At 46.7% G+C, this 25,920-nt stretch overlaps 1 protein-coding gene and 1 pseudogene across 12 annotated transcripts in view; both read right to left on the bottom strand.

Moving 5' to 3' along the window:
* The window catches only part of DNMT3B (DNA methyltransferase 3 beta), a 791,643-nt gene that overhangs the window by 156,743 nt on the left and 608,980 nt on the right, over nucleotides 1-25,920 (bottom strand). The gene's annotated exons all lie outside the window — the stretch shown is intronic.
* On the bottom strand, nucleotides 3,064-17,379 carry LOC144766965 (uncharacterized; annotated as a pseudogene).

Genomic DNA, 25,920 nt, shown 5'->3' with positions numbered 1-25,920 from the left:
GGCCATACTTGTGGTTATTGCCCAAGAGGTAAATCCCAACTCTAATCTTGCTGCTTGTACCATTGATGATTTTGGCAGCGAGAACAAGCTTTTCAGGATCATACCCTCCTCTTTATCCCAACATTTTTTCCCGCTTAAAAAGAGAACCTCTGCCCTGTATAGAAATTGCGCGGGACCATAGCTAGGTAGGCCTTTATAACCGGCCCGTCTGACATTTCTCCATAGAAGCTATTAAATCTTTTTAAACCCTTCATAGAAGCTGTTGCCCTCATTTGTAATGCTTCCAGATGGGTGGTCCAATTCAGATTACTCGTTAACCATATTCCCACGTATCTATAATCTGTTACCTTCTCGAGTAATTCCGTACCAAGACACCAAGGAAACCGGGTCTTACTTCTACCGAAGCATAATATTTTGGTCTTCTCCATGTTCACTACTAATTTTTTATTTAAGCAGTATTTATGGAACATGTTTAATTTCCCCTGCAGACCTATCTCTGTCTGGTCCATAATCACCAAATCATCTGCATATAGCAGACAAGATATGTGATTACCTCCTAGCTTTGGGCTAGCCCCTCGGACCTCTCTTAAATTCCGGGATAGGTCCGCTATGAACACGGAAAAAAGCAATGGGGCTAGTACGCACCCCTGCCTCAGGCCATTTCCAATCTGGATCCTCCCAGACAACCCACCCTCCTCGCCCAGGATTACCTGGGCCCAGTTATTTGTATGTAAGGCCTGAATAAGGGCTAACAGGTCATCGTGTATTTTATAGCCTATCAAGGTTGACCATAGCTGCTCCCTGCCTACAAGGTCAAATGCCGCGCGGAAGTCTACAAAGCAGCAGAACAAGTTACCCCTCTGCTCTATCGACTTCCGCGCTACCGCCCAGAGGGCAAAACAATGGTCAACCGTTGAATGCCCTTCTTTAAATCCCCCCTGTTCTGGGGGTACTCTACAGTTATCTTCAGCCCAGTCTTTTAGCAGACCTAGGATTACTTTAGAGAACACTTTTTCCCCAATATCCAAGAGGTTTATTAGGCGATCATTTTTAGGGGACTTTACATCGCCTTTTTTATGTATCGGTCTAATAATAGCCCCTTTCCGGCTGTCTGGTAAGATTCCATTGTTTAGTATTCTCGAAAACATCTTTGAGAACAAGTCCGCCCACCAATCTATATTAGTTTTTATTATGATGGCGGGTAGATTGTCTGGGCCAGCAGCACGCGTCAGATTTAGGTTAGCTATTATGGTTTTAATATGGCCTTGGGAGAACTGCCCCATTACTTCTTCCCTAACTCCTGGCCAGCTAGATGGTAATATTTCCCCCCCCTTGGCCATTTGCCGTAAATTTCCTCTAAATAGCTTACCCACTTATCCTCTGGGTTAGAACATTGCATGGTTCCTGCTACTTTCCCCGTACATTCCTGTATCATTTTCCAGAAGCCTTTGACATTTTTTTCTTCAATTGCCTCTAGTAAGTTCATCCAGCATTTTTCTTTAAAGGTTCTTTTTTTCTCTCTAATAGTTGCCTTATAGTTTATCCTTAGTTTCTTAAGTGCTAATACTGCTGCTTCATTGTAGCTACGCCTAAGGCTTCTTTCATATTGCCTAATGGCGGCCTTTGCTTTTCGGCAGTATTTGTCAAACCATGGTTTGTTACTTAAATGTAGTGTTGCTTTACTTACTGAACTATGCTTTCCCCGTTTGATTTTTATCCTGAGGCATTCTACCAGTTGTCTTATTATATCCTCATACCACCTGTAATCCTAGTTCTCTTCCAGGGGTATCCTCATCAAAGTCATAAGCACTGAATATTCCCACCCATGCATACATACATATACATATATCATTTTTTCTCATACCAATGCAGCCCACATACAGGAGGCTAAACAATGCAATAATATAATAAATAATTGGGCAAACACATAATGAATATATGAACCACAGTAGGGCAAGTATTACTTGAACTCATTTTAATGAGTACAACTCAATGAAACTGCAAAGAGTAGGCATTATTAGCCTACAGGCTGCATTGTAAGCCAATAGCATAGAAAATGAAAGCAATTGTACAAAAACTGGCACCGTGCCTTTAAGGCAGCCATGACCCCTAGCTTCTCATCATGCCTCAGGGGTGACAGTTAGGTCAGTTGTTCTTTGCGGAGCCCAAAGATTATGACACAAAGATAAAGCTTAACCAAGCGAGGGAAACCAGTCTTATTTGCCTGGGGAGGCGGGTGGGTTGCTTATCACTTTGATGAGGAAACCCCTGGAAGAGAACTAGGATTACAGGTAAGTAACTTATCCTTCTCTTCAAGGGGATCCTCATCAATAGTCATAAGCACTGAATAGAATAGTGAGCTCATCTTTCACCTGCGGGCAAATGAGACGGAATGACCCAACAGACAACCATATTTTTAGTTTTTGAACAGATTTCTCAAGGAAGCTTGGCCTTCTTCAAGAAATTTACCATTTAGCCAGATAGTCAATGGTGGGCTTGATCGATTGCTGATCTGCAAAGTCTTGGTTTCTGATGTATTGATTTCAAGATTATTGGCTGTGACATATTCGTAGTTTCATTTAGGGACCTCCGGAGTCCAACTTTTGTTTGGCTCATTAGTACTACATCGTCTGCATAGGACAGATGCGAAAGAGTTAGATTTCCCAGATGCGACGGATGGGAGCTGATTGGTTAAGCAGAGGTGTTAGGTTGGACATAAACAAGTTAAAGACGTGTGGCACCAGCACACACCCCTGCTTAAGACCCTTGTTAGTGAACACTTTTCTTGAGATTCTGGACCCATCCCCCAGCTTGACTCTTATCCAGGTGTTTGAATAAAATAGCATTTTTCCTTTCAGAATTCTGTATGGGATATTCCATACTCTTAGTTTTCTCCAGACTATTTCGAATCATGCTATCAAAGGCCGCTTTCAGAGCAATAAAGAAGGGTATAGTTTTTGCTTGTAACGTTTGCTCTTTTTTGCTACAAGGGATAGCGCTAGTATGTTTGCCATATTTCCAATCCCTTTTCTGAAACCAGTTTGGTTGGCTGGAATCATGCTGTTAGTTTCGACCAGTCGACAAATCTTCTACGATCAGAGAGGCATAATACTTGGCTGTGCTCGGTCTGTCACCATCCTTGTAAATTGGACTGATGATTCCACTTTGCCAGCTTTGTGGAATTTGATTTAATAGCTCTATTTCTTGAAATAAAGTGGATAGTTGGTTACTCCAGAAAGCTAAGTTGTATGTGAAGATGACACAGGGATAATGTTAAGTCCCGGTGCGCCTTCCTTGGTGCTCCATGCTATCACGTTGCAGAGTAGATGATGATTCCCCCATGAACCTGCTGGTCAGAAAGTCGTCCCAGTCTTATTCCTGAACATTAGAGGTCAACATGTTTTTTGGCCTATTTAGATTATTTATTGTGCCCCAAAAAGTGCTTGAGTTGGTTTGCCTTGCACTAAACAATAATTTGGCCTAAAATATTAATTTTTTGTTTTTGTTGTTGTCCCATAATTTTTTTTGTATTCTTTCCACAGTAACCATACTTTTTCCCAAGCTGTTTCGTCAGTAGTTGTTAATTTTAACCGCCTGACCGCTTTCCTTAACTCTTGTTTCAAGGAGTAAAATGTGTATGAGATTGTATGGTGTGCCTTTTTTATGCTTTGGCTTTGAACCGTCGGCATCAGTGATGTTAATTTTGAGGTGCATTCCGTCCAGGCGCTTGTTATATTCAGTTGCTCAGAGCAACTGGCCGGTATCAGTTGTTTGACTGTATTTTGCAGATCCTGTATGGAGTCGCTTATCCATTTAAGTCGCTTTAGGTTGACAGTGTTTGTACTGCCAGCCAATACAGTTATTTTTTTGTGTTTTTTAAGACTTAGGTTAAACTGGATGTGTCAATAGGAAAGATCCCTCTTGGTAGTGCATTTAATTGAGTACTGTGATAATAATGGCATTAATGTTAATGTGACTACTTTAAAGTCCAAAATTGATCGTGCCTGAGCTCCATGATATGTGTATTTTGGAGGAGTGTCATCGGTTGTTCTACCATTTATTATTCTCACCCCCAAGTATTCTAAGGCTGTAAGCAGCCCAGAGTTAGGTGGACGCTACTCACTCACTCTGCCATACAACCAGGGCGGACTGGGAGCGCCGGATCTAGAACTTTATTATAGGATTGCACAGGCATCCCATTTGCACACTTGGGTACATAAGCTGATACCGCACGTACGAATGGAACAACTGTTTGTACCCCCGCTCTTGCTCCCAGCCACGGTGTGCCTGCCGGTAGATCGTAGAACGGGGATCCTGGACTCAATCTCGGCCACCAACCATGCATGGCACTCGCTACTACAGAGGCAAGGTGGAGCGTTGCTCTATTCGCCGGCCATGCCGATAGAGTGGCTGCTATGGCTCCCCCCCATTGGGGAGAAGGGAGTATCTCGAGCACTATTACAACTCGGCATACTACAGGCAGGAGATCTCTTCAAGGAAGGAGTAGTGAAAACCTGGGAACAGGTGGTAGGCGATAGAGGCGGTGTCTCAATGCTGCTCCGCTTCCAGTTTCACAGAGTTTGCAGCGCCTTCTTGGAGCTACTGGGACCGGACTTGGCGGAACCACCCGAAGTACCGGAACTTACTTACGTAATAAAAACTAAATCACCCCGCAAACTACTGACCAATTTATATAGACTAGCAAGGTCCCAAGGAAAGCACCAGCTTATGAAGGCCAGAGTGGCGTGGCAAAGGGACTTACAAACCACTATAGATGATGACATGTGGCGCTACTGCTGCACCAACACGAAGCGGATTTCCCTTAATGGACGACATAGATTGATACATTATAAATTTCTACAAAGGGTATATTACACCCCAGAGAGGCTACACAGATATGGCCTCCGCCAGACAGCGGAATGTGGGAGATGTCGAGCACCTAACGCTGACTTTCTACATCTGGCTTGGAACTGCCCGGGGATACATACTTATTGAAATACATTTTTTTCTGAAATGAGCAAGATTTTGGAGGTGGTGCTAGCTCCTGATTCTGGCCTCGCACTTATAGGCCACTCTAGAACACTACGAGTTGCGATCCGAAGGCTTGCAGACATGGGCATGCTAATTGCAAGAAGGGTAGTGGCGCACTGCTGGAAGAGGGGGCCCCTTCCCACCATAGCCCGTTGGACACGTGACATGTTGTACTGCAGTACTCAAACTGAGCACTATAGCGAACTGCTGGCCCCCAAAAGTCGCCCCAAAAATTTCTGGGCTCTATACCAATCATATCTGAGTGGCGTGGCGCGGGAGGGGGCCTCGGACTCGGAGGACGGGACTGCTGGGCAGCACGCCGACACTGCGGATGAGCCGGGGCTCCTTGCAGAGGGACAGGAGTAATAAGCACTAGAACAAGGCACCCCCATACACTACTAAGGGGAGTGGGAGTGCATTGAGAGGGGAAGGGAGTTGTGGCAGATGCGCTGGATCATATTGCACCTCATGAGTCCATGGGGACTCTGGAGGTACGGCCAGCAAACAAGTATTGAACGCACTGTGATGACCTCAAATTTATTAGATGGGTGGACACGAATATTTGTATGAGTGCAGAATTCTAAATGAGTCTCAGGTATTGTGTGGACAAACTTCTGACATACGTGTGTGCACTGGGGAGGGGGAGGGGGTTGTTTGTATATTTGGTTGGATTCAGGTGTCCTGAAGTTTATTGACCTGCCCTGACGGCGTTGGCCTGGGGTCGGAAGGAGGGGTAGGGGGGACTGTATGTAGATTCACAACTTATTTAAAATCACAGGCCAACAGATTATCCGTTACGAGAACTGATTGATCTGTGTACACCTCCATTTGCCCCGCTGCCGGGCCCCAGGGTTGTCGGCTGAAGGGCTGTGTTAATCCGAAGGTGATGAGAGGAAAATGTGAACAACGCTGCTGGCCCTTGGGGTTGTAGGCTTGATGCTGTGTTTTTGCAGAATTGTACAATAAAGGTCTTTTAAAATATATATTTTTTAAAAGTATTCTAAGGCTGTAAATAAGGAATGGCCTGTGCAGTGTGGTTGAGCAGTTGTTGATTGATGCTGGGGATGAATGTTCAAGTGGATATTATCTTCTGATAATTTTTCATCCTCAACTGGAGTGTGGATTAGGTTGGAGTTGAATTCTCCTGTCAGGACTATGTCCCAGGTAGGAAAAGTCTTATGTCTGAAATCGTTGTGATGAGTATTGCAATTAATGTTTTTTTTCCTTCCGTTGGGATGGGCATACATGTTAATTAAGAGCACAGGGTTTGATTTGTTAGTACTCCAAAGGGTAAGTACAACTAGTTGTATTTGTGGGTCTGGGGATGCTAGCTGTTCAGATTTAATGTGTAACGCTGTGGACACATAAACTGCCAACCTTCCTTTTGGACGCCCATATTACAATTTTTTATCGGCAGACACGCTGAAATGAGTAAAAGCCTTTATGGGTAGGTTTTCCTGAGCTCAGTTTTCATGGAAGGTTATTATATCATAGCTTTTCCAGTCCTGAGGTAGGGTGCCTTCTTCAAGCCATTTTTTTGTTCCTGCAATGTTCCACGATAGCAGATGGACATGAACATTCTTGGCATTGTGTCACGAGGCCCCCCCCCTACCTTGTACCAATACTATGAGGGCCGACTAATGGTGGCATATTCCTGATAGTGGGGATCCTCTCCTCTCTCCACAGCCAGAGGAATCCCCGGACTGGTTTGTTTCACTTAATCCCCGTCGGGAAACATACCCGCCCACATCCACGCAAGGTCCCTTTAATTGGGAACTACTCTCAGAAAGACCCGCCCCCAGGTAATGCGCCATCTGCCGGATCCAAATGAAGAGGGAGGACGAGAGGAAGAAAAGGCGAGCTCTGGAAGACGCCGCGAGAGAGCAGACGCCGAAAGCCGAGAGAAGACGCTCCGTTACTGGTGCTGGCAGCCAAGGACGAGTATCCAGAAGTGTCAGAATGCCCCAAGCTTCGCCCAGCCACGCTCCAGGAGGAGCGTGGCTCTCACAGGTGCGTGCACAGTTTGCGTGGTGGGCCAGGAGGTGGGAGAAGGTCGGTGATACCGAGCCAAGAATTCTCCACGTCCCTGAGCGTTCCGACCACCCTCCTCTCTCACGTACATGCCCATGACAAACCCCCTTTCTTTTGTGACCACCGGGTGTCTCCTGACTGCTTTTTTCCTATGGTGAAGGTAAGGAGCAGAACCTTTTGCCAATGCTTTGTTTGTTTTTCTTTCTCTCGAGGGAGGCCTGAGTCCCAAGGATCCTCCATGGAGTGCCAGAACAAGCAGAAATCACGAAGAAGTGAATACTGGGATAAGAAGTATTATCCCTAAGTAAACCCTGGCAACACCGACCCGATGTGTTTATAGAATAAAAACCTCTCAAACGCCTATTGTTGTGGACCTCACTCCTTTAACCCGCTCACACATTGTTTGGTGAGTTCCCCCTTAGCCAGTCTCCTCTATTATCATTAAGGGTTGCTGGCAACCAGGCCCACTGCTTTTTACATGTGTCAGGAGTGGTGTGCTGGCCATTATGGTCGTTGCTCCTTGTCACTGTTTGCAGGTTGTCTCCTTGGGTGTTCTGCAGCATTGAGTATGCCAAGCTTGTCTCAGGAGATGGTTTTGGTTTGTAAGACTGTTTCGTGGTAAAGGGTCTGGGGTAGCGTAGTTCTGTTGGTTTAATTAATTGTATGCCCCATGTTTCTAATTGTTTCACGCATTCCAAGATGCGTAGCGCTATTTCTTCTGTTTTCCAGGTTGTGCGGGTGTATTCCTTGTATTTTTGATCTTCCATTGGAAGGAATTCTACTGATAAAAGATTTGAGGATTGTATGTTTTTTAACACTGGAATTGAGGCTGTTTATTTTAGAATATTCCCACTGTTTAGTGTGTCGCACCGACCCTGCGATTCGTATTCTGGTAATAGAATTATTTGTTGTGATGTAGATTGATATTGCCTATTGAGTGATTGCAAAGTGTCTCTTGTATAAGTCGTCTTTTTTGTGTTTTTAAATAGTGAACCAAAGGCACTTTTCTGGCTTTATGCAGTCCTTTACCTCATTGGCCAGGGTCCTAGGATCTTCGGGCTTCTCAACTTGCCTGGTTTGGGGGTTCGGGCTTCTGGGCGCTAGTCTTGGGGCTTTTTAGAAGGTAATCCCGATGGATAAGTCCTGCGGTCTGAGTGTCTTGAGTGATAATAGAGGTACTTTCTTATCGATTGATTGTTGAATATTCTCTAGTTTGATGGTTTTGGTCAGTTGATCCTTTTTTCCTTTTACACATCTTGTTTTGAGTAGAGAATGTTTTTGTGTTTCCTGTGGAATTTTCTTTGTCAAGGGCTTTTTCATTAGTTTCCTTTCTTACTGCATAGGAGATGCTTGCTAGTGTGTTATCTTTTGTTTGATTGATCAAGTCTTCTGAAGGTGAGGGACCTCTTCTTGATACTTGAGATTGGCAGGATTCTTCCAGTGTATTTATCTCATTGTCGGTGCATTGGGGAGTGTTGGCCGAACCAAGCTTTCCTTTACCGCCAGTGTCGATCCAAATATACGATATACTTTTGGTGTTTGTTGTTTTACTTGTTGTGACATTTTGTTTCTTGCTTTTGTTTCACGTTTTGTTTGTCTCCTTGAATGCAAGAGTACTTAAGGCTGTTCTGCAGTGGGGTTTTCTTTTAGAAGCTGCTGGATTCGATCCACTGTAACAGCTCCTTGGTCTTGCTTTTTATGGAGTTCTGTTATCTTCCATAGATTGGATAGGATTAGTAAGAGTTCCTTGTTGTTTTGTGTTGGTGCTTGATTGATCATCTGGCTTGATAGTAGTGGACAAGCTATTTGCATGATTTTCTTTTTTGAAGAGTATTATCTGCTGTAGAAACGCTGGGAGGAAGCATAGTTTATCAATTATAGAACCACATGGGCAAGTTTCTTGTGGTGGCGAGTAAATGGATTGAACTCTTATTATTAGGTCTGTTATTTTTTCTAGCTTGGTGTAGATTCCTGCGATGTAGGTGACTATGATGTTCATTAGGCCAATCTGAATATTTAATTTATCGGATTAAATTACGAGTGCCTCCATTGAGGAATGTAGCATGTGTAGTGTTAAAGAGGTAGTTTCTGCTTGATGTTTCCTGAGCATCTGAAGAGGTGGAACCCGCTTGATAGGTAGAGCGGCAAAAGGAGGCACGAGGACTAGGTGTTTGAAGTGCACCCATAGATTTGGCAGTATCTGTATCCTTTTTCATTTTTTCTAGGGCAGGTTAACCTGGGGCCGAAAAGATGTTTTTTGTCAAAGGGGACATTTAATAGACTTTACTGGACTTCTGGCTTAAAGTCAGATATGCAGAGCCAGACATGGCAAGGCAAGATACTGGTATTGATCCCCCTAACAGCTGTTTCTGCTAAATCTAAGGCACAGCAGAGAGATGTGCTGGAGCTGAGCTTTCCTTCAGATACAAGCTCCTTGCCTCTTATCTTGTGCTCCTCTGGGAAATATTGGAGGACTTCCTCCATTTCATACCAGTGGGCACGGTCATACCTTGCAAGCAAACCCACTGAATTGGCAATACGCCAATGGTTGGTGAATGGAGCTGTGACCCTTTTACCAGATGCGTCAATGAGTTTACCTTCCCTGTCAGGAGATGGTGCATCACTGGCAGCTTGGGAATTATCTTGCTTGCGAGCGTTAGTAACAAGCGAGTCAGGAGGACTCTGACCCCTAATGTAAATGGCATTGGATTGAATAGATCTATATTTTTTATCCACCCTGGGCGTGATGATTCTGGATCTAGCAAGGTCTTTAAAGATCTTATTTGCATAATGCAACATACCCTTAAGCATAGGGAGGTATTAAGTGACATTATGTGTAGAAGAGAGTGTTTCAAGAAGGAAGTCCTCTTCCAGAGTTTCCTTGTGCAGCACAACTTCATGAAATGTAGTGGCTCTATCAATAAGCTCCTGGTACAATGTGAAGTCATCAGGAAAAGATGGACAACCGAGGTATAGATCTGGGTCTGTGTTCCCTGGAGGGTCTATATCATATGCTGTTCAGGGGTCAGTTGGAGGTTGTGGTGTATCAAAAGTATCATCCCATGCCCAATGTCCACCTGTCTAAGGTTTTACAGCCAAGGGATCTCCAGCAGAGTGTGTTGGAGACAGTGAATGTGGTGGAGAGGTGGAGGTAAAGATGGTGGTGGAAATGGCAAAGGACTGGTGGCCTTGTCCACCGCCTTCTTCTGTTTGGCAGGGACCACTATATCAATAGCTTCTTCGAAAGAGACTTGTCTCTTTGATGGTGGTGGAGCCGGAACTGAAAGTTTGGCAAGAAAACGCTCTGTGTGGGGCTGGATGGATGTGTATTTGCTTTTGACAAGCATCCAGGTTCTGTTGTAACTTGTGGAGAATAGGTTCTACAGGCTTGCCAGAATCAGATTTCAGAGCTGCATTAGGAGGTTTTGAAGCCCAGGAGTGTTTCTGTTTCAGCACTGATGGTCCAGTCTGAGCCTAAGATCGGGATTTTCGGCTCAGTAATGAGTGCCGACCCGGCACGAGGTAGACGATGTCGATGTGGTGGAGAGGTGGAGGTAAAGATGGTGGTGGAAATGGCAAAGGACTGGTGGCCTTGTCCACAGCCTTCTTCTGTTTGGCAGGGACCACTATATCAATAGCTTCTTCTAAAGAGACTTGTCTCTTTGATGGTGGTGGAGCCGGAACTGAAAGTTTGGCAAGAAAACGCTCTGTGTGGGGCTGGATGGATGTGTATTTGCTTTTGACAAGCATCCAGGTTCTGTTGTAACTTGTGGAGAATAGGTTCTACAGGCTTGCCAGAATCAGATTTCAGAGCTGCATTAGAAGGTTTTGAAGCCCAGGAGTGTTTCTGTTTCAGCACTGATGGTCCAGTTTGAGCCTAAGATCGGGCTTTTCGGCTCAGTAATGAGTGTCGACTCGGCACGAGGTAGATGATGTCGATGGCTTCGGATGGTGTTTCGGTGCTAGGCCTGAGGGTGGGGTGACCAAATCAGTCATTCGGTGCTGACCATGGCCCGGAGGCAGTGGTGATCTGAGAGCCTTTTCTTCGGTTTAGGCTGTTCGAACCAGGGCTGAAGAACAAGGATTCAAAGAGTGATAACGTTTTCTATTACTCGAAACGCAAGATGGAATACTCGATAGAAAACAATACCGGTAAAGGTGAGCACGAACTGAACAGAGCACTGTAATGGTCTCGAGCCAGAGCACAGGCACGCATGGCCGATCCTGACAGAGGAAAGAAACTAATCTAACAATGGAGTTAATGCCCATGCGCATTATCACCAAAAGAAGGAGTCACTCTACCTCGTGACTCGAAAGACTTCTTCTAAGGAAAACAACTTGCACACATCCAGACTCTCAACACTAGATGTCAGAAGTATGCAAGGCATGTGTATCTACAATCACACATACCTCGAGTATAAGTATTCCCATTCGCAGTATTTAAACTTTTATCATGTTTAAGTCTATCTTGATGCCCTTTTTGTTGCTTTTTTATATCTTCGTAAGTTAGGAAAAGGCGTTGAAAAAGGGCGGCCGGGTAATGCTCAAATTATTCACTACTCATCTTTGTTACACCGAATCCTACTCTTCCTTGTCCTAGTCTTCCTTGCCACACCCCTAGGAATTGGTGGGGCTTTGATGTTGTTTTACTTTGCTTGTTATTTAACAGGATTTTCTGTTGGAGGAAGCGGCCTCTTAAGCCTCTTTAAAGGGGAACATTATTTGCCCTGCAGGCAGAACCACGACCTGCCTTGAATCCTCAGTCGCTACGTCGACTGTGACGCTACCACATGTTCCTTTACCACGCAGGTTATTACAGTGACTTGCTTTCGGGGGCACGTTGTTGGACACCTTCCCTACTGATACACTGACTGGAGTTGGAAGGAAAATGCTACTTGCCAGTATGCATCTGTTCTTGGCATGTAGAGCTGCAGAGTTACACACTGTGCATAGATGGCCACCTAGTGTTGGGCCCGGATGTTTGCAGTTTGTTTTGTTGTAGAAAAGTCTTGGAAGTCACAGGATAGGTGACTTCTCCTTTGGACGATACTGCGCATGGGCATCGGCTCCATCCCCAGATTGTTTTTCGCCATTAGGGAAGTGATGGAGCTGTACAAGAAGTAGTGATGTCCATGTGATTTGTATCTAATTAAGATAATACTGGAACAGATAAAGGTAGCCGGGGAGGCGGGTGGGCGTGTGTAACTCTGCAGCTCTACATGCCAAGAACAGATGCATACTGGTAAGTAGCATTTTCCGTTCAAGGCATATGAGCTTCAGATTACATACTGTGCATAGATTGTATAGCAGTACCCACACCTAGCGGCGACCACCAGTATCTGTTGCAGTAGTTTGAAACACAGTTTTTGGTACAGCATGGCCCACAGTGGCTTGTTGTTTAGTTTGCACATCTACACAATAATGTTTTGTGAATGTGTGCGGTGTAGACCATGTAGCTGCTTTGCATATATCGTCTAGGGGAATGTTCCCTAAGAATGCCATTGAAGCCCTATTTTCCTTGTAGAATGGGCTTTTTGAGCAATTGTAAGCGTACTTTTGGCTTTCTGGTAACATATTTGTATGCATTTAACAATCCACCCAACTATCCCCAATTTTGATATGGGGTTGCCTTTATGTGGTGGTGAAAAAGACACAAAAAGTTGTTTAGTTTTACGAAAAGTTTGTGTCCTTCCGATGTAGTACAGTAATGCTCTTTTGACGTCTAAGGTGTGTAGAGCTCATTCTGCGACTGTTTGTGGCTGCGTGAAAAAAACGGGCAGTTCAACATATTGATTTAGATGAAATGGTGAAATTACTTTTGGAAGGAATTTAGGATTAGTGCGTAGAACCACTTTGCTATGATGCATTTCTAAAAAGGGTTCTTGAATGGTAAATGCTTGTAGTTCACAGACTCTTCTGAGAGAAGTAATAGCTACTAAGAAAGCTACTTTCCAAGTTAGGAATTGCAATTCAAAGGGAGGTCCCATTAACCGTGTAAGAATAATGTTTAAGTTCCACACTGGTGAAGGTGGCGTTCTGGGAGGGATTATTCTTTTGAGTCCTTCCATGAAAGTTTTTATAGAAGGTACTCTAAACAAAGATAGATGTTGTCTATTTTGTAAATATGCTACAATGGCAGCAAGGTGTAGTCTGATAGACGTGTAAGCTAAATTACACTTTTGAAGGTGTAATAGGAATCCTATGATGTGTTGAATAGACACATCAAAAGGATTTATGTGTTTGTTTTGATAGTATATTACAAATCATTTCCACTTAGCAGCATAACATGCTCTAGTAGAAGGACGACTGGCTTCTTTAATAATGTTCATGCATTCTGGAGGAAGGTTGAGGTAACCAAACTCTATAACTTCAGGAGCCAGATCGCTAGGTTAAGCTGAGCTGGGTCCGGGTGCCTGATCTCTCCATGGTTCTGTGTTAAGAGGTATGGAGATAGGCTTAGTTTTTGGTGTGGTACCACAGATAGTTGTAGCAGTGTGGTGTACCACGGTTGTCTGGCCCAAGTTGGAGCTACTAGAATGAATGAGTGTTAGGGAATGTTGCTGTAGCTTGCGTATCACTAACGGAAGTAGTGGGAGAGGAGGAAAAGTGTACGCAAATTTTCCGGATCAGTTCATCCATATTGCATTGCCTTTGGACAGCGGGTGTGGATATCTGGCGGCGAAGTTTGGGCATTTTGCGTTTTCGTGCGTGGCGAAGAGGTCTATCTGAGGTTGTCCCCACATTTGAAAGAACGGTTGAAGAACTTGTGGATGAAGTTCCCACTCGTGGATCTGCTGTGTCTGTCGACTTAGCAGATCTGCCATGGTGTTTTGTACTCCTGGAACGTGTTGGGCTAAGAGGAAGATTGTTAGTGGTATAGCCCATCTCCATATCTGCTGTGCTAACTGAGCTGCAGAGAGTGTGTTCCCCCTTGTTTGTTTATGTAGTACATGGCTGTCATATGTCTGTGCGGACTAAGACAGCTCTGCCTGATACTTGTTTTTGGAATGCTTTTAGGGCATGAAAAACAGCTAGTAACACCAAGTGGTTGATGTGGAGTAACTTTTGTTGCGGTGTCCGTCTTGCATGGTGTGATGCAGTAGGTGAGCTCCCCAGCCGGAGAGCGATGCGCCCGCTGTCAGGATTATCTGAGGAACTGGCTGTAGGAACGGTCGGCCCTTTGAAAGGATTTTGGTGCTCCACCATTGCAGAGAGCGATGAACCCGATTGTCTACCAACACTAGGTCTGTTTATTGACCACGAGCCTGGTTCCATTGGCGTGCTAGGCACTCTTGAAGTGGACGCATTTGCAGTCTTGCGTGAGGTACTATAAATATGCAAGATGCCATCATTCCTATGAGCTGCATGAACACTCGAGCTGGAAGTGAGTGTTGCAGTTTGAATTTTCTAGGAGAGTTTGTACACCTGTTATCCCGTTTGGAGAGGGATAGGCTAGTGTTAGTTGGGTGTTTATTGTAGCACCTTGATATTGTTGTATGTGTGAATGTTGCAGATGTGACATGGTGTGATTTACTGTGAATCCCAAGTCGTGAAGCAGTTGAATAGTAGCGTGAGTGTGCTGTACACACTGGCTGTATGAGCTGGCTTTTATGAGCCAGTCATCTAGGTATGGGAAGACGTGAATATGTTTTCTTCTTAAGTGTGCTGCTATTACTGCTAGGCATTTGGTAAACACCCTTGGCGCTGTTGTGACTCCGAATGGAAGCACTTTGAACTGGTAGTGCTGCCCGTCTAGTACAAATCTGAGATATTTTCTGTGCGCTGTGTGGATGGGAATGTTGAAGTAGGCGTCCTTGAGATCTAGAGTGACAAGGAAGTCGTTTTGTAACAGGAGTGGAAGGATTTGTTGGAGTGTGACCATATGAAAATAATCAGACTGTATGTAAATGTTTAGAGGTCTGAGGTCTAGGATAGGTCTTAGAGATCCGTCCTTTTTTGGGATTAGAAAATATAGGGAGTATACTATTTTGTTTTGCTGATGCTTTGGGACTATTTCTATTGCATTCTTCTGCAGGAGGGATATTACTTCCTGTCTGAGCAGTGTTAAATGTTCTTGTGACATTGGACGCTGCTTGGGTGGTATGTTTGGGGATGTGGATGTTAGTTCTACACAGTAACCTGATTGAATTATTTGAAGCACCCACCTGTCTGATGTGATATTTTCCCAGGCTGGTAGGTATTGTTGTAGTCTTCCCCCGACAGGAGTGGAATGGGACGGGAGAAGGGAAGGGGAGTCATTGGGCAGGGGTAGATGCAGAGCGGGAGTTGTTGTTTTTACCTCTGCCTTTATTATTGTTAACCCTGTAACCTCCCCTTTGGTAGCCCTTACTATAGGTGGATTGTGTAGGGGCTTTGTATGAGGTAGAAGGTGTGTCTGAAGAGTATCCCCTGGTGGCGCCTCTATAAGATGAGCGGCGAAATGAACGTCTGGGAGCCTGCGACTGCAGGGCTCCCATAGATTTGGCTGTATCTGTATCCTTTTTCATTTTTTCAAGTGATACATCTACATTGGGTCCGAATTAGTGTTGCTCATCGAAGGGTTGATTAAGTATAGCACTTTGGACTTCAGGTTTGAACCCTGATATGCGTAGCCAGGCATGTCTACGTAATAAAACACTGGTGTTAACTGCCCTGGAGGCAGTGTCTGCTGCATCAAGTGCACACCGAATAGAGGTGTTTGTAATATTTTTCCCTTCTTGGATAAGCTGATTTGCTCTATCTTTGTATTTATCAGGGAGGTGCCGCATTAGTGATTCTAATTCATCATAATGTGCCCTGTCATATCTGGCCAATAATGCTTGTGTATTGGCAATACGCCACATGTTTGCTGCTTGAGATGCAGTTCTTTTCCCTGATGCGTCAAGTAGCTAAGACTCTTTATCTGGTGGGGGAGCTTCACCTGATGTTTGTGAGTTTGCTCTCTTGCGCGCGTTGGACACTACAAGTGAGTCTAGTGGTACTGGAACTTTAATATACGCTGGGTCTGAAGGGGCAGCTTTATATTTTTTCTCTATTCGAGGATTAATGACCCGAGTTCTGACTGGGTCCTTGAAGACTTCAGGAGCATGCTTAATCACTCCTTTAAGCATTGGTAAAATGGATGAGGACCTTTGTGCATTATCAAAGGTATCCATTAGAAAGCCTTCATCTACAGGGTCTGTATGCATATCTACTCCATGATATTGCACGGCTCTGTGTATCAACTGATCAAAACCCATAGTGTCTTCTGGTGGGGAAGGCCTTGAGGGGTATATGTTATCTTGAGGGACATTTGGGACGTGTGGGGTGTTATAATCGTCCCACGGGTCAGGTGAGCGTGGAGGAACAGATGGATCATCTATGTTAGCCCCTATATCATCAGAGCTATCATACCTATTGTCATCGTCTGGTATGATTGAGGATGTAGGGGAGTGTTGTGTTAGGGGAGCAGGTGGTGATGGTATAGGTGGAGGAGAAGGGGAAGGAAGTCTTAAAGGCGAGGTAGCCATGTCCTTTTTCTTTGAATGAGGATCTGGTGCTGGTGTATCCAGTGGTCGCTTTTTTGAAGCTAAAGTCAACTGCCCAGTGATTGGGTCTCTAGCTAGAGTCTTTTGTGCAGGGTCTGGATGAAATAAGTCCTCTGCAGGAGGCTGGTCTTTTGGTGCAGAGGGAGGTTTCGGCACCGAAGCGGTTTCTTTTGTTCTTTTGGCAATGTCCTTAACCGGAGAAGCAGGAGTCTTTTTCGGCTCTGAAGATTTTTTCGGCTCCGATGATTTTTCGGCTTTGGTATATTTTTTAAATCCGATGGTTTTTTCGGGTCCGGTGGTCTTTTTGAATCCGAAGCGGGTTTGCTTGGTTCCGACCTGGGTTTCGGTGCTGAGGGAGTAGCGGTAGGCTTCGGGCCGGTGGTTTGGATGTCGGCGGGGCCGGTGAAGTTGTCTTTTTCGGTGCCGGTAGGTGTGTGCCGGCACCGCGGGAAGGCCGACTCGAGCCTGAGTCGCCTGAAGGCTTAGTTAGCTTCTTAGCCGGGCCCGAAGGTGGAGCAGTAATGGCAGTGTGTCGGTGTGCACCCGAGCCCTAGGGTGAGGGTGTGACTGGGGCCTTCTTTGGGTGTGTCGAGGAAGGGTCAGGGTCGACGGTCTTACTTACGACCCGCTGTGCTGGAGTGACGTCCTCGACTTCTGAATCTTTTGCCTCGGAGTTGCTGTCGACGTCGTGTTGTTCTGGGACGTCAACGCCTTCTTCAAAGATGTTGTCCGGAATTGGAGCTGAACATCGAGACATTGTTCTCCTAGCTCTTCGGTCCCGGATAGTCATTTTGGAGCGGAAAGAGTCACTCAGGGGAGAGGCAAAGGTTACACACTTCATGAAGGTCGGTGTGGGGAAACTTCGACCCACATTGAGGACACTTTTTAAATGGCGTCCTTTCCATTAGCTGGAGTCGAGGCCTAGTTAGGCCCGAAGGCCGTCGACGATGACCGGAATCAAAATCTTCGGTGTCGAAGAGAAAAGTCGACTGGGAAAGCGTTCAAAACTGATTTTCTGTAAGTTGGTGAGGATTGCGCGCCGAAGGAAATCGGTTCCAACACAGAGCCCTGGAAACACATCCGAGCCCGGTGGCGGAAAAAAACAATCTGGGGATGAAGCCGATGCCCATGCGCAGTATCATCCAAAGGAGGAGTCCCCTATCCCGTGACTTCCAAAGACTTTTCTACAACAAAACAACCTGCAAACATCCGGGCCCAACACTAGGTGGCCATCTATGCACAGTGTGTAATCTGCAGCTCATATGCCTCGAACCAGTAATTTATACTATTCCAAAGTCCAGGACCCCCCTTAAGGCAAGTCGTTGTAATGACTTGTATGGTAAAGGAACACACTGTAAAGTCGCAGTCGTGGTAGTGACTGTGGAATAAAGTCATATGTGGGAAATGCTTGCATGGTTCCGTCATATATCCCTGTTTAGAATGAGAAAAACTTTTTTTAAAGTGAAAACGTTCAGGGAGCCTGCTTGAAGGTGGTAAACATACCATTGATAGGGTACTTTACTTTCATAAATCCTTACACAAGCATTTATTCTATTTTACTCTCCTGTCATGTGGGGAATAGATTAGAATGTTTGCTGGACAGTTTTCCTCTCGAGATTTTCTCTGCTTCATCTAAAGAGCCTAATATCACAAAGTATGATGGTCCCATAAAGTTCCATCTTGTTTCAGACAGTACTGCACTGTCGGACAAAATAAGGACCGTGTTGCTTTGCTTCCTTTGATAAGCTACTCTGATCAAATTTTAAATTGTTTCTGAATGTTTTGCCTGATGACCATGTAGCCTGTCCAAATATGGACCACCTTGCTGGATACTCCAGACATGAAACTCTAAAGTGCATATATTACCACTTTTGTATCTAACATATTTACATGGTATTTTGTCTCTGTGAGACTTCTTTTATCCCTTGTCATCATTTCTCATCTCAAAAGAAAGTTATATGTTCTGCTTGTGAGTGAATGGCCCCTGAATGAAAGTAACAAAGTCTAACTTTATGAGTTGCACTGCAACTTCAATCACAATCTGCAGCCCTGGTATTCCACGGACTGAGAGATCCAATTCCTGTGTTGTCATTGGGTCAAGGTATGCATGTTTCTCTTCATCTACATCTAACCCCAGTTCCTCCAATCATGTAAATAGGTTCCATTTAAATATCATGTTACTTGGATATTCCTATACGTGGTGCTCCTCTTAGTGTCAAAATTGTTTTTGGTAAAGGTAGGTTTCAGCATCAAAACCTGTTTGGAATGTAGTCTTTGTGGTGAAAATTCTTTTGAAAGTGATGGGTCCTTCTTGGCAAAGGCTTCTACTCCTGGTGGTCCGTTTTGGGTGGAAGTAGAATTGAACATGAACTCAAATGTTTAGCTAATGTTGAATCTGATGATGTAGAATTTAAGTGGTGTGTTTCAGGCTGATGCTGCTGTGGCTGGACTTTTTCAGGGTTTGTGACACAACTTTCCTGGGCCTGGTGATAATCAGCAGTGGCATTTTTTGTCACTATACAGAAGAAAACTAAAATAGCTGTGCCCAGTTCCAGAATTAAAAAATAAGATTCCTGAGAGCATTACTAATTAGGTCTCGTGACCTATCAATGCGCATGCGCATTGAGAGAAGCGAGACTATAGGGCTTTAAACAAAGTTTACCTAACTGTGGCGATTTGGTGCTGTGCCCGTGGCTTTTAGGTCAATGCGCAAGCGCATTGACCTAAAATGCGCGTGCACATCACCAAATCGCCGTCTGTTCCCTCAGCCGCACTCCTCCCACACCTTTGAAGTGAAGCTTAGCTTCACTTCAAAGCCCCCGGCTGCTTCACACCCTCATGCCGCTCTCCCCGCTCCGCCCCCTCCCCTGCCCGCCGTGTGCATTTCTCCTCCCCCCCCCCCCCCTCCCCACAGCAATGCCCTCCGTCTTGTTTCCTTTCTTGTTTTTCTTTCAGGTGAGATATCTTTTCCATCATTTGCGATAATACAGTTCTCATATGCATTTTTTAATTATTAGCAGCATATACACAGGCGCCCCTTCGGCGCTTTTGCTCTCAACCCTACTATCCTGTCAGCCGCATCTCTATAAGTTACTCGAAGCATGGCCTGACATGTGCACAGCTTATTCCGGCACCACCATCCTGCCAGACGCTTCTGCTTTGTTCGCCCACCGCATGGCCCTATTTGTGCACATTTTACTTTCGTGCATACCCTTACCCGCAGCCTCTCCTTCCCCACTTCTGCCTTTTCGGGTCTCGCGCTCACCGCAGACCCCTTCACATGGCTCACACCCACCTTTTTTTCAGGTTACCATGCCATTCCCCACCTATCCCCCAGTCATTTCCGGGTAGGACGCGTGCACCCAGTGGACTCTCGGCCTTGGCCCGCTTATTCTGCCAGCCGCTTCTGCTTTGGTCGCCCACCGCATGGCCCCATTTGTGCACATTCACTTTCGTGCACACCCTTACCCGCAGCCTCTCCTTCCCGACTTCTGCCTTTTCGGGTCTCACACTCACCGCAGACCCCTTCACATGGCTCACACCCACATTTTTTTCAGGTTACCATGCCAGGTTACCTCACTCACCCTCAACCCCTCACCCTCAACCCCTCACCCTCACTCCCCCTCACCCTCAACCCCTCACCCTCACTCACCCTCAACCCCTCACCCTCACTCACCCTCAACCCCTCACTCACCCTCAACCCCTCACCCTCACTCACCCTCACTCACCCTCACTCACCCACCCTCACCCACCCTCACTCTCACTCACCCTCAACCCCTCACTCACCCTCAACCCCTCACCCTCACTCACCCTCAACCCCTCACCCTCACTCACCCTCACTCTCAACCCCTCACCCTCAACCCCTCACCCTCACACACCCTCACCCCCTCACCCTCATTCACCCTCACCCACCCTCACTCACCCTCACCCACCCTCACCCACCCTCACTCTCACTCACCCTCAACCCCTCACCCTCACTCACCCTCAACCCCTCACTCACCCTCAACCCCTCACCCTCAACCCCTCACTCACCCTCACTCACCCTCAACCCCTCACCCTCACTCACCCTCAACCCCTCACCCTCACTCACCCTCACCCTCACTCACCCTCACTCACCCTCAACCCCTCACTCACCCTCACCCACCCTCACCCTCACTCACTCACCCTCACTCACCCTCACCCTCACCCACCCTCACTCACCCTCACTCACCCTCACCCACCCTCACCCTCAACCCCTCACCCTCACCCTCACTCACCCTCAACCCCTCACCCTCACTCACCCTCAACCCCTCACCCTAACTCACCCTCAACCCCTCACCCTCACTCACCCTCAACCCCTCACTCACCCTCACTCTCACTCACCCTCACTCTCACTCACCCTCACTCACTCACCCTCACTCACTCACCCTCACCCACCCACCCTCACCCTCACTCACCCTCAACCCCTCACCCTCACTCACCCTCAACCCCTCACCCTCACTCACCCTCAACCCCTCACCCTCACTCACCCTCAACCCCTCACCCTCACCCTCACTCACCCTCACTCACCCTCACTCTCACTCACCCTCACTCACCCTCAACCCCTCACCCTCACTCACCCTCAACCCCTCACCCTCACTCACCCTCCCTCAACCCCTCACCCTCACCCACCCTCAACCCCTCACCCTCAACCCCTCAACCACTCACCCTCAACCCCTCACCCTCACTCACCCTCACCCTCAACCCCTCACCCTCACTCACCCTCAACCCCTCACTCACCCTCAACCCCTCACCCTCAACCACTCACCCTCAACCCCTCACCCTCACTCACCCTCAACCCCTCACCCTCACTCACCCTCACAACACATATTGTGTTACAATAGGTGTCACATTTGCGAAAGATAAAACTATTGGCATTGTAAATAACAAAGCTATTAATTTCGCTATTTTCAAAACAAGCACATAAATAAAAAATGTGTCCTTTACAATACCAATAGCTCAAACTTTCCTAATGCGAGACCTATTGCATTGCTGTGCTTCTCTCCCCTGCTGCACTCTCCTGCTCTCTAGAGATGTGGCCTAACGACCAGAGCTGCCATCTAAGTGACGTAAATACAAAACATGTTGCATTCCAAATGCTATAGGTGTCACATTCGCGAAAGTTATAACTATTGGCATTGTAAATGACAAAGCCATCAATTTAGCAAATTTATGTCATTTACAAGACCAATAACTCCAACTTTTCTAATGCGAGACCTATTGCATTTCCAATGCTTGTTTTTAATGTTCTGGCTATCAGAGGACTCTGGTTCCATGCCTAACACCCCATAGAGATTTTTCCCACCAATGCTTACTAGGACAGAAAGGCTCTTCAGTACTCTGTCCATCATCTCCTTGTGTTTGCTTTGTTCGCCCCAGGTTGGCAGGGTATGCCCAGACGTTGTCCCTTGCTCACTTTGCCACTGGATTCAAGCTAGCCTGGCTGATGAGGGGTGTTACCCGTAACCGGTTCCAGGATGGTTGTTGCCGATGCAGGGAAGACATGGGTTGGCAGCTCGGGGTGGACTGTTCCCATGAGGCACCGATTCAAAACTGATTTGCATATAATTGTGTCTAAACTGGGGTGGCGAAGTGAGCTAAACAACAATGATAGATTCAATCCAGAACTGTGACTGGGGAAGAGTGTCTGAAAAGTTTCAGTGCTCCGTTCATCATTTCCTTGAGTTTGCTTTGTTCGCCCTAAGTTGGCAGGGTATGCCCAGACGTGGGTCCCTTGGTCCCTTGCTCACTTTGCCACTGGATTCCAGCTAGCCTGGCCGATGACGGCTGATTAGCCAGAAACCGGTCCCAGGATGCTTGTTTCCAGTCCAGGGAAGACATGGCTTGGCAGTTTGGACTGGATTGTTCCCATGAGGCACAGGGTCAGACTGATTTGCATATGGCCATGTCTGTACTGGGGTGGCGGAGTGAGCTAAAGAATGATGATGGATTAAACCCTGATCAGTTGACTGGGGGTGAATGCTTGCAATGTTCAACACTCCGTCCAACATCCCCTTTGGTTTTGCTCTGTTCGCTCTAAGTTGGCAAGGTATGCCCAGACGTGGGTCCCTTGCTCACTTTGCCACTGGATTCAAGCTAGCCTGGCTGATGAAGGGTGATATCCCGAAACCGGTCTCAGGATGCTCGTTTCCGGGCCAGCATGGCAGTTCGGGCTGAACTGTTCCCATAAGGAGCACTGTTAAGACTGATTTGCATATGGCTGGGCCAAAACTGGGGTGGCGTGGTGAGCAAAAGAAACGATGGATTAAACCCATATCTGTGACTGGGGAATTAATGTTTGATTTGTTCAGCATTCCATCAATCATTTGTTCTTTTAGTTTTTGTTGCCCTAAGTAAGAGAGGGATGCCCAGATGGGCGACCCGTGCTCACTGTGCCACTGTTTTCAAAATTGCCTGGCTGATGAAGGGCGATATCCCGAAACCGGTCCCAGGATGCTTGTTTCCAGGCCAGCAAGGACCTAGCCTGGCAGTTCGGGCTGAACTGTTCCCAGGGAGAGCAGGGGCAAGACTGATTTGCATATGGCTGGGTCCAAACTAGTGTGGTATGGTGAGCAAAAAAAGATGAATTAAACCCAGATCTGTGACTGGGGGATGAATGTTTGATTTGTTCAGCATTCTGTCCATCATTTGTTCTTTTTGCGCCACAGCGCTCCTTTAAACAGGTGCACCATGTGAAAACAGTGACAGTGTACCCTATTATGATCGACACACTGCCCCCAGGGCAGCAGCAAAGTTTTACCTGCCCTGGGGAAAGAGCATTTCTAAAAGACACGTAAAATGATGGTTTGACTTTCACAATGCAGGCGACACCTGCCTGCTCTTCAAAAGGGTGGAAGAAATTCCACTGCAGGCGGTTGCAGTGTGAGACTGCACCTGCCTGCAGGGGGAAGTCTGGGGTGGTCTCTGGGACCGTGTCGCCCCACTCCAGAGGGCTGCCCTCAGTGGGCTCACTGACAATGTGACACCGCTTAGTGTTCCACTGTCAGTGCACCTACTGAAGGCCTCTTTCCCTCTGCTCCTGAACCCATAATATGATGTTGGTTCAATGGCAAAGCGTTTTTCTCATTTACATGGGCCTCACCCCTATGCAAATGCCCCCCTAAGATAGTACCAGTGCTGTGTGTGCCCTGGCACTAGACGTATTAAAGAAAAGACTGCACAAGCATCTGCGGCCCCTTCTGTAATGCTATAGTGCCCCAGGGTGCAGAAAACGGGCGCACACGTGTTGTGCCCCAGGACACTGTATGTAACAAGGCCAGATGGGAATCTATAACTGGATTGCACTACAAAGCCCAAGACCTTCTGCAATAACAAAAGAGTTAAAATGTGAACTGCTGAAAGAAGCACAAAACAAAATAGGGTTAGAGGTTGATAGGAAGAGAATTAATTCAATATCAGGACCGGAGGCGAGGATTACGCTGTTCTTTCTTCACTTTATTAATAGCAGCCATTTAGACAAACAACAAAAAGACTTCATTTCCCATTACTCTTAGGGGGAAAGACAACATTTCAACAGTATGCACTGTCCAATCAGATGAGGCCAGGACCCCTTGATAGACCTATGTTGCTGTTGCTGTCTCCTCTATCTTCGCAGCTCCAGCAGCTGAGTTAAGTACCTCCAACCTTATTATTTCTTCTTTACTGCGTGTTAAACTCTGATATTTGTGACTTTTCCATTGTTTATTAATCGGATAATACTGCGCAGCTGAAGGAACACTAGTCACTCCTCCACAGCCGCTGTGATTATTGTATATGCGCTGCAGTGCCTGGGGCCTTTGCGGCATGGCCCACTGACCACTAGAGAGAGACGCATTTCTGTTACACGCTCAGTGCATCTCGCTGCCCTGCGCAGGGGTGCAACTTCAACTACCCAAAGGAACAGCACATCCGGCAGGGCGATGAGCTTTGATGCCCCATATGCCTGAAACAATTACTCTCTCACGAAGGGTCTGTATTTAAAGCGCTTATCGCGAGTCTGTGGGTGTCAGTGACCGGACACCTGCCCAGGCGAGTCTATTTACCCAGTGAACTGTTGTTGGTGTGTAGTGTCCTGCAGGGCCTAGCAACCCTGTTATTGGCCCCCTGGGCTGCACTACTGGGCTGGGTGACCCCCACCTTGCTGAATCACTCATCGACCGGCTGGAAACTGCAGCAATGGTACCTTGCTTGCCTTACTATGCCCTTGTGTCTAGGAAACTGTTTGCTCAAGAATGAGTGATGTTGAGAAGAGTTATCAGGAGGAAGACAATATGACCTACCTTCCCATTGATGATCAATTCTGTGAGGTCATGGACGCTTCTATTTCCAAAGCCATACAGCAGGCTGTGGCCCCCCCTCTGCCCCTGGAACTTGGGCCATCAGGCTTACAACCAGCAGGGATCTCTTTCCATTCCTGCCCGCTCACATCACCCTCCGGCTCTGATGCAGAGCATTATACGGGGTCTTGCCCATCACCCCATAATGCACAGGATGTGCCAGCCAGGCTATGTCCGATATGCTGGCCCTGGATCACTTGATGCATCCCTGCACCTCAGAATGGGCCCCCGCAGACAAGGTTGTGGCCTTTGTTGTGGGGCGGCTTCTTACGCCACTAGATAAGGAGATCTGCAAAGGCCTGCGGACGGAGTGCCCACGTCCATTCCTGAGGGCAAGGTGGCGACATCGAAGAGCGCATGGCAACCTTCTTGTGGGAGGACACGCGCGATCCCAAGAAGGGGATCGACTGGTCCTGGTGGGCTTGCCAGGAAAAGCTCCTGGATGTCTCAGGACCCTTAACTCGCATCCTAGATATTGGGGATGACGCCAAGCCGTCTGGAACTCTGAATTTCCCCTGAGGTCCTGTCAGAATGGGCCCAAAGGGCCATTATCTTCTTGGGGAATGCGAATGGTGCCATCTCTACAGAGCAGCTCCTCATCAAGATTGAAACTAAACTGGGGGACCTCACAACATCTGAGGCGGGCCCCATTGCCCAAGGAGGGTTGTTCGGCGACCCGTTTATCTGGGAACTAGGGAAAGTTTGTGCAAACCTTTAATTCACTGGACAAATCCCAGACATCCATAAAATGCATCTTTACACTCCGGAATTTCACTGGGTCTGGCCAAAGCAGGGCACGTTTGGCCACCCGTGCACATCACCCAGCCTACGGCAGAGGATATGGTGCTAAAAGGGGGACAATATCAGGATGCCTAAAAAATTTGGAAACTTTTACCCCACCAGAGGCTATCCCTGTCACTCTGGTGCAAATGGAGGGCACCAAGGTGGTGGCAACCATGGAGCTAATCAAGGTGAGT

The sequence above is a fragment of the Lissotriton helveticus genome, chromosome 7, assembly GCF_964261635.1.
Source record: "Lissotriton helveticus chromosome 7, aLisHel1.1, whole genome shotgun sequence".
In the NCBI taxonomy this organism is placed as follows: domain Eukaryota; kingdom Metazoa; phylum Chordata; class Amphibia; order Caudata; family Salamandridae; genus Lissotriton; species Lissotriton helveticus.
Note: the sequence above shows the minus strand (reverse complement) of the source record. Positions and strands in the feature narration are given on the sequence as shown.